The 7,753-nt window shown below is 39.0% G+C and overlaps 1 long non-coding RNA gene across 2 annotated transcripts; it reads left to right on the top strand.

The window, feature by feature from the left end:
• Window positions 1-884: 884 nt before the first annotated feature.
• Window positions 885-5,334, top strand: LOC139711025 (uncharacterized). Of its 2 annotated transcripts, XR_011709493.1 has the most exons (4): window positions 885-1,002; window positions 3,723-3,993; window positions 4,453-4,597; window positions 5,309-5,334. It is a non-coding gene; the product is annotated as an uncharacterized lncRNA (long non-coding RNA). The 2 variants fall into 2 exon arrangements; XR_011709492.1 differs by lacking the exon at window positions 885-1,002 and having other exon boundaries at window positions 3,028-3,993.
• Window positions 5,335-7,753: the final 2,419 nt, after the last annotated feature.

Below are 7,753 nucleotides of genomic sequence, written 5' to 3'. Positions count from 1 at the left end.
GTATTTTGGGCATGTGCGGTTCTCATTAATGGAAGATGAAATTCGTCGGATCGTCGCGTGGGATAGTTATGAACATGACTATTTTGATGAAATGAATCATGGAATATTTTAGGTAAAAAGTTATTGTTGTAATTAAACATAAACTGGCCAAGTTGAAACACATACAAATCATTTACTTTTAATATTTTATGGTCAGAAAACAAAGCATCTGTCTGTTCTCGGGTATGTAAATTAAAAACAATTCTAAGCGCTTTCTTTTGCAGTAAAAGAAGTTTAACAAGTAACATCTGACATGTATTACCCCAAGCAACACACACAACCTAAATGGGTCAATTCCTGGCCTGACTAGCATTAAACTAGTCGAGCACGGTTAGTAAAAATTGCTATACGAACATGATGATAGTAAAATGCGGCAATGCAGCTAGTAATGCTCTGCTGGATTAAATCAGGCCATGGTTTACTAACCCAAAGCTAGTCAATCAAGTCTGACTAGCATAAAATTGTATGCTGTACTAGTTTGCAGTGTATACGCCAAGAATTAGTCAAAGTGGAGGAACTAGTGTAAAGCTAGTTGAAGTGGAGAAACTATCATAAACTCGTTGATCTTACGAAAACAGCGCATGTTAGTAAAACTGAAGGAACTACCGTGAACTAGTAAGTCAAGCTGGCAGAACTAGGGTGAATTCCAGTGAATACATATTTGAATGCATTTGGTTAGGCCAATAGAAATTGAGAATTCCCCTGTCATGTGTTTACTTTAAGCCAATCACCAGCCGCAATTTCCCCTGGTTTGGGCGCGGGAAGGTTTACCTGAGCGACGCGTCTGTCGCCTGTGCGTGGACGTACTGTGTGGCATGTGTATACGATGTGCTGTGCGTGTATTATATGCATAGGATTTACGTGCTTGTGCAATCGTGAGAATCAGAGCCTGGATGTAATGGACGTGAGAAAATTTCTGTCTTCAAATGGAGTGGGGCGGAGATATTATTCACATTTTTGAAGGTAAGCAAACCATAGATCGATCTAATTATAACTTGTTGAGTTTTTCCAGTATTATGGGCTACTACCTCTCCGTAAACGACCATCTAAGTTACCTTACGAATAACCCCGGGCCAGGGACGCTCCTTGTAACGTTAGTGTACACAGTTAGCTATGGGGCTGGTCGCAGTTACCTTACCATAAACACCTAACAGCTAGAATCCGAGGCCGAAACTCAACTGTTAGGTGTTGGAATCTAATACTACAGTAATACTTTGAGTCTTTGTGCATGTTGGGATGGGGCTCGGCCTATTCGCGGACTATAAAGTCTTTAACTTTTTAACGTTAGAAACGCATTTTTCAAACAAAATAGAGTCTAGACCAGGTTATGATTTTCAAAATTAACAAAAATGAGTGACGAATGTAACCGTCATTGACATTGTACATCTGACATTGTAACTGTGTGAGGGGGCTACTTGTACTTTTGTAGGCACCTATAGAGCGAAGTTGAAAAAATGCCTCTCATGATACATCGATCATCAGGAGCTATCTTCTAATAGAGTTCTAAAAGTTCTAACGTTAACATTATGCGTTTCAGAAAATATTGGGACACACTAAACTCTGTTGTAGGCCTAACGTTAACTACTAACAGTGTAATGTTAGATCTTAGAGAAACTAATAGAACTAGACACGGTCTAGTCTACATGTACTTAAGTTGGGGTTCTACCGAGGTAGGGCTTACTCTAAGTCTAACTGTAAAAGTCTAACCGTTGGCGTTAGTCTAAACAAGTCTCACAACCGTTGGCGTTAATTGTAGGCCCTACTCATTTATTCTATTCCAACTAGAACAGCATTAACGCGAAATAGGCCTACTATTACTAATGGGTTAGGCCCAACTAGTATTAGTAGGTAGTCTAGAACTCCGGTTAGGTCCCCACTCACCCTTCACCGCTATAGCTGGGGACTTCTTTCAACCTCCATAGACTTTGCGCATTAGTGGAGACACACACGCAGAATGAGAGGGGACCGATATCACGATTTAGCCCTAATGTTAGAACGTAGTAGAAGCAGAACCTAGACCACTGTTAAACATCTAGGGCCTACATTGAACGGTTTTCCAGGATAAGCTATATCCTAGGGCCTAGGTCCGGTTCTCATTGCGGTATTATAGACCTAACGTTAGGCCTACAGTGCAGTGGTACGAACTCTACATGGACTACAAGCATAGCATCATGCACACAGAGATGATCACTGTAAAGTATGTAGAGGGAGACGTCTGGTCGAGTTTAGACCACGGTTAGAGATCGACGTATATAAAGCTGTGCTATAATTAACCCTATTTTAACTGGGAGGGGGGTCAAATTGACCCCCTTCTCGACATTTCACGCCACGATTCCGCAACGCGCAAAGATTTTGCCGCGTCATTTCATGACTTTTTTTCATTGAAGTCTCCCGCATATTTTGAGACCAAATTTGCGATGTCCGGGTACACCGTTTTGAAGTTACGCAATGTTTTGCATATGCATGTCAACCTGAAAACAGCTCAAATTCCTGATTTCTGTGCAAATCCTATGCAAATTGTGGTTTGTTTGTTTGTTTTTTTTGTTTAATTGATATAAATTAGATTATTTCAACTTTTAACCATTGAAATTAATCAATTCTACTGTAGATAAGCTTGAAAAAGTGCCTGCAACAAATTTTGGAAAAAAAAACAAACAAACAATGGAAAACAAAAGATCGAAAAAACAGTAAAATACATGAAAAATTAACAAAACAATAAAAAAACAAAAGAAACTGATTTTGACTGCGCTATTTTTTTAAAAGAAAATTGATGTGTCTTGAGGAACTCTGACACAAAAATTTAGCAATCCTTCAGTCTTTTTGTTGGAGTTATATGTAAAAATATAATTTCATGCATAAATTTGCATAATTAATTTATTCAAAAATATAAAATCAACATTTTTTCTATTGTATGACCATGTAATCTTGTAGTTGACATCCGGCTCTATTTTCAGGCAAAATTTTGCGGCGATCGCGCGATCGGCGGCCGAGATCTGAAGGGGGGTCAAATTGACCCCCCCCCCCGTAAAAACTTGGTCTCCAATAGCCCAGTTGAAATAGGGTTAATGCAATAGACTAGAAGCGTCTAGAAACTCTACATTGCTATTGAGTCGACAGCCGAATCACTGACACTGTGTTGCCAGAAGGTGATCTCGATTGATACGGTAATATAAAAAAAAAATGGTGAAATTTGGTGAATTATATAATTGTGATGACCTATGTAGTAAAAAGGACTTTTATTTGCCACCACATTCGAGCATCCACACAGCTGGGAGAATACCATAGTGCTATTGCACTCCCACGTCATGTGTGGCAATCATCTAAGTAAGAAATACGATGCATGCACTGTTAAGTGTTAGTCCACTGTGACATCACACTTCTAGCTGAAGATCAACGTGCTCACACATCATGGAGATCGATCCCCCTTTTAGCAGACGACAACGGGTACTATATTTGAACATTGTTTTTTATGAAAGTTACAGGTGACCTTAGGCATTGAAATTTGGCAGAGATCATCTTTGGGTCTTTCTAAATATGCTGATCGATGTAGCTAAAAAGTAATTTCTAGCTTTTCTATTGATGCACACTTAGTATTTGTGTGGACAAAACGGAACTGCATATTGTCTTGTGGAGATGAGTTCTAAATCCATTTCTGAACATTGTGTTTTCATGCTTTCCTCCAGATAAAAAGACGTAACATGACAGTTCTTCGGGAGTGATGGTGATTTAAAGGAACTCGGTATAGGGGTCATCATTTGGAGAACGAAGACAGATTGATAGCTGTACAGTCTCTGTCACACCACGAGGGTGCAGATCACCAGATTGAAGAAGTACATGTAACAGATGTGGCCAACGACTAGCCATTGAATGCAGGGTTGACGAATGCTGGAAACACCGGGCCAACATCAGCGAAGGAGCCTCTGAGATATGGACTTCCATTGCACTAACCCTGCTGTAAGCTATTCTGTTGTTTTCCACGATGATTAATGAAGGGAGACTAGTTTGAAATTGATTCACATTTATTTTACATTCTAGAGTCTCAGTAATTACATAAGAGGCTACATTAAGAGACTGAAAGCTTTGTTGGTTTTGTTTTGTTTGAAGAAATGATTTTCAAGTATTAATTATTCTTCATGGAGCAGTTTTGGAGCTGTCCTTCTCTCTGAAAATGAAAGCCTTGAGAGGTTCGTACTCGTATTTAAGAAAAATGTGTACTTGCTGTATCGACAGAAGTGAAAACCATGTTATGGTCAGTCTTGAGTTGTGTAAGTAGAGCTGAACGTTGCTTATGGCAAATATGTATATCAAATGATTTTGCACTTCAAGTTTATAATGTAAATTGGAGGGACCTATTATCCTCATGCCATAATTTGTGTGATTTGTAAAACCTTTAAATTTTACTTATTTGCCCAGGAATTCAACACACACATCACTCCAAGGGGGAGGAGATACTTCAATAGCTGATGGAAGGAGTTCTGACTGCTCCAAGGAGACACCTGCTTATCCAGATCATCGTAGCATATTTCTTGTTGATAATGGAAGCAGAAAACTGTACAGCGTAAGTTCAATTGTTTGAATACTGGTCTGGAAAACCAGTTTCCCATTGTCATGTCTTGTACTATACATTTCCATGCAATATAGCACCATCTAATTTGCCTGTTCACTTTTGTTTTTGTCTTCTCAAATATAGAGAATAACAGTCTAAAATGTGCCCCCCCCAAAAAAAAAAAAAAAAAAAAAATGAAAAAATGAAGGGACCGGTAAGTATAACGTTGTAAATGAAGTGATGGTTATAGATTTAAAAATAAAGACTGATATACTTGTATGAAACATGTAAACAGAGTGTACCTACAAGACTCCGCGCTGACTTATTTTCTTGGTAGCCCCATTGGGCCACATGTAAATGATAATAGTCCTAATACTTATGATATAATTATAATAATGATGAATAAAAAAAATGGAAATTGATTTGCCATAAAGTTCGATGGATAATCACATCTTGTATTTTGCTACTAACTGTGCACATCCACACTTAACCCATCTGCATGAAATTTTCATTTGTATTAACTGATATTTGGTGTAAGAAGCACATGAATAAATGTACTTGAAACAGCGGTACTGAATAGCAATAGAAATTAATGCCAAGAAAAAAAAAACATGAAAATAGTTCAGCCCCTTAAAAGATTGAAATGAGGGTCAATTTTTTGATGTTATATATTTGCTTCGTAGAATATGATTAACATTCTTCTTGCTTCCTTTTTAAATTCAGATACCCAAGTAGTGAGCAAAAGACGCGTTTGAAGCCAAGGCAGTTGCGATGCAGTACCCCACTTTGTGAGACACCACACAAGGTGCACAAGGATATGTAAGTTTATACTCATAAGTTTTATGTGATCTACAACTTTTTAGCCCTCTTTAGTAGAAAGCTTAAGTGACATACATGGTATCTTATTCATCTAGCTTGCAAAAAACTTGAACATTTTCAACTTTTCTCCAGAGATAGTGGACAGAATTCAACCATACTAGGAGTTGATCATCCTTGTTTAGTTAGGGGGCAAGGACCCAAAGTTGTTCAGGATATGGTCATGAGCCCCCCCCCCCCCCCCCCCCCCAAAAAACAAAAAAAAAAAAAAAATGGCCTTACATGTATTTCTACTGCTATCAGATCTTCATCAGTTATAGTCAACTCTGTGCCAAAGTGAAATTTGTTGAGACTCGAGAAAAAGCTTTGACCTACAATGCGTTCTTATATTTCAGGAGTACCTGTATGACAAGGATCTCGGGATTCATTGAGTATCGTTTGGAGACCTTGAGGAGCTATGACACCACTCATCAACTCAGGCAGAGAGAGAGTACAGTACGTGTAGTTGCAGCTCCCACCAAGCCCCTGACTGAACACAATTCCAACGTTAGATTAGAAGCCCAACGAGAAGAGACAGCTACCATCGGTGTATAGGCCTACGTACATATCCTTGCTTTTTCCTCTTTTGAGATACATTAAATGCTCCTCTGAAGTTGGAACTTACATTCTTGTTGAAGAGTCAGCCTCATCAGGCTCATCTGTAGTTGAACATGAAGCTGTTACCAGGACGTACTGCAGCACTTCAACACTAAAAGTAGAACAGGGCTCGTCGATGAAAAGAGTTTGTTTTGAAACTTCAAGCTGCCCTGATAACAACCTTATTATAGGGAAGATTTTATTTTCCCAAACAACTGGCAGTATTCACCAAATATTGTGATGACATAAAACGATCCAAATTCTGTATGTTCATCCATGCTTCCTTCCATGTGTCCATCTGTTACAGTTTCAGTAACTTTTTTGAACTTCAATCGTAACCAAACTTGGATAATAGGTGCACTATGGTAACTTTCCCCTTATGACACACTTTGAAGTCACATGACAGGGTCAAAGCCTCAAAAGTCAAAAAACAAGGTCATTTGAGGTATAATTGTTAGTTTATTTTGGTTAACTGTTTCAAATTTTGTCAATTAGTGCTAGTTGATATTTAATTTGAATATTAGATGATCAAATATCAGTAACACAATAAACTGCCTTTAGTCAGAAACTGGCTTTCTGGTGAAAAAAAAAATTGATCTATTTTTAGGACAGAGACTGGTCGATCCATGTACTGTTTTCAAAATGTGGTCTTAACAACGGCTAGTGAAGTGGGTAATGTTCATTGTGTCTATTTTAAACTCAACTGAGCCAAAGGCTTGAGTGAGCTATTGCCATCGATCGCTTTTTGTTCGTCATGCGTCGTGCATAGACTTTTACATTTTCATCTTCTTCTCAAGAACTGGTGGGCGGATATCAACCAAACTTGGTGGGGATCATTCTTAGGGGGTAGGGACCAAAAGTTGTTCATGTGGAGCATGTGGCCCAGGGGGACAGCCCCAAGGGGAAAAAGGGGGTAATCTTTAAAAATCTTCTTCTCCAGACCCCAAAACAATGCAGTTAATATGTTATTTGTAGATCTATACATTTACCTATAAAGAATATAGTTTGTTCATGGAAAGACCCAAGTTTCGGTGGTGGGGGCCAAGGGGAAAAAACACATGTCCATCTTCTTCAAACCGGAGTCCAGATTTCAGTCAAACTTGGTTGGGATCATCCTTAGTGGGTAGGGTCGCAAGGTTGTTCATGTTGAGCATGTGGTCAAGGGGTGGGGGGGGGGGGGGGGGGGGGCAAGGGAAGATGAGAGAAACTTTTGTGCTCCAGATCCAAAAGCATTATAGGCAAGATATGGTGTATGTGGATATCTTTATAGGTGAAGAATATACGTTCATGACAATGCCTCAATACCTATGATAACCTCCTTTGAGCTCGGGGGGGGGGGGGGGGGGGGGGGGGGCAGAGGATAGGGCCCCCAAGAGAGGAAAAAAAAATCTTGCTCTCCAGACCCGAAAGCATTACAGTCAAGATACGTTTTAAGTAGATACCTTAAAGATAAAGAATATTCATGAAATGTTGTTCATGACAATACCTCGGAAAACCCCTTTGGACAGACTGTTTTGTGTACTAACATCGGTCTTGTACTAGTCTGATTTCATACCTTGATACCACCTTCAGAAATGCATCCTTTCTGTACAAAATGGCATGATATAAAAAGAAAGTCAAAATCTGAAATTTTTAGAGAATTTGTTCCGTTTGTTGTATTCTTAGATCAGATTAATACATTACATGTACCTACATTTGTATTGGATGTTACATCAC

This window comes from Diadema antillarum, unplaced genomic scaffold, assembly GCF_040938485.1.
Source record: "Diadema antillarum isolate AM-2024a unplaced genomic scaffold, OU_Dant_1.0 seq00001603_RagTag, whole genome shotgun sequence".
Taxonomy (NCBI): domain Eukaryota; kingdom Metazoa; phylum Echinodermata; class Echinoidea; order Diadematoida; family Diadematidae; genus Diadema; species Diadema antillarum.
The sequence above is the reverse complement of the archived record's forward strand: the minus strand, read 5'-3'. Positions and strand labels throughout refer to the sequence as shown.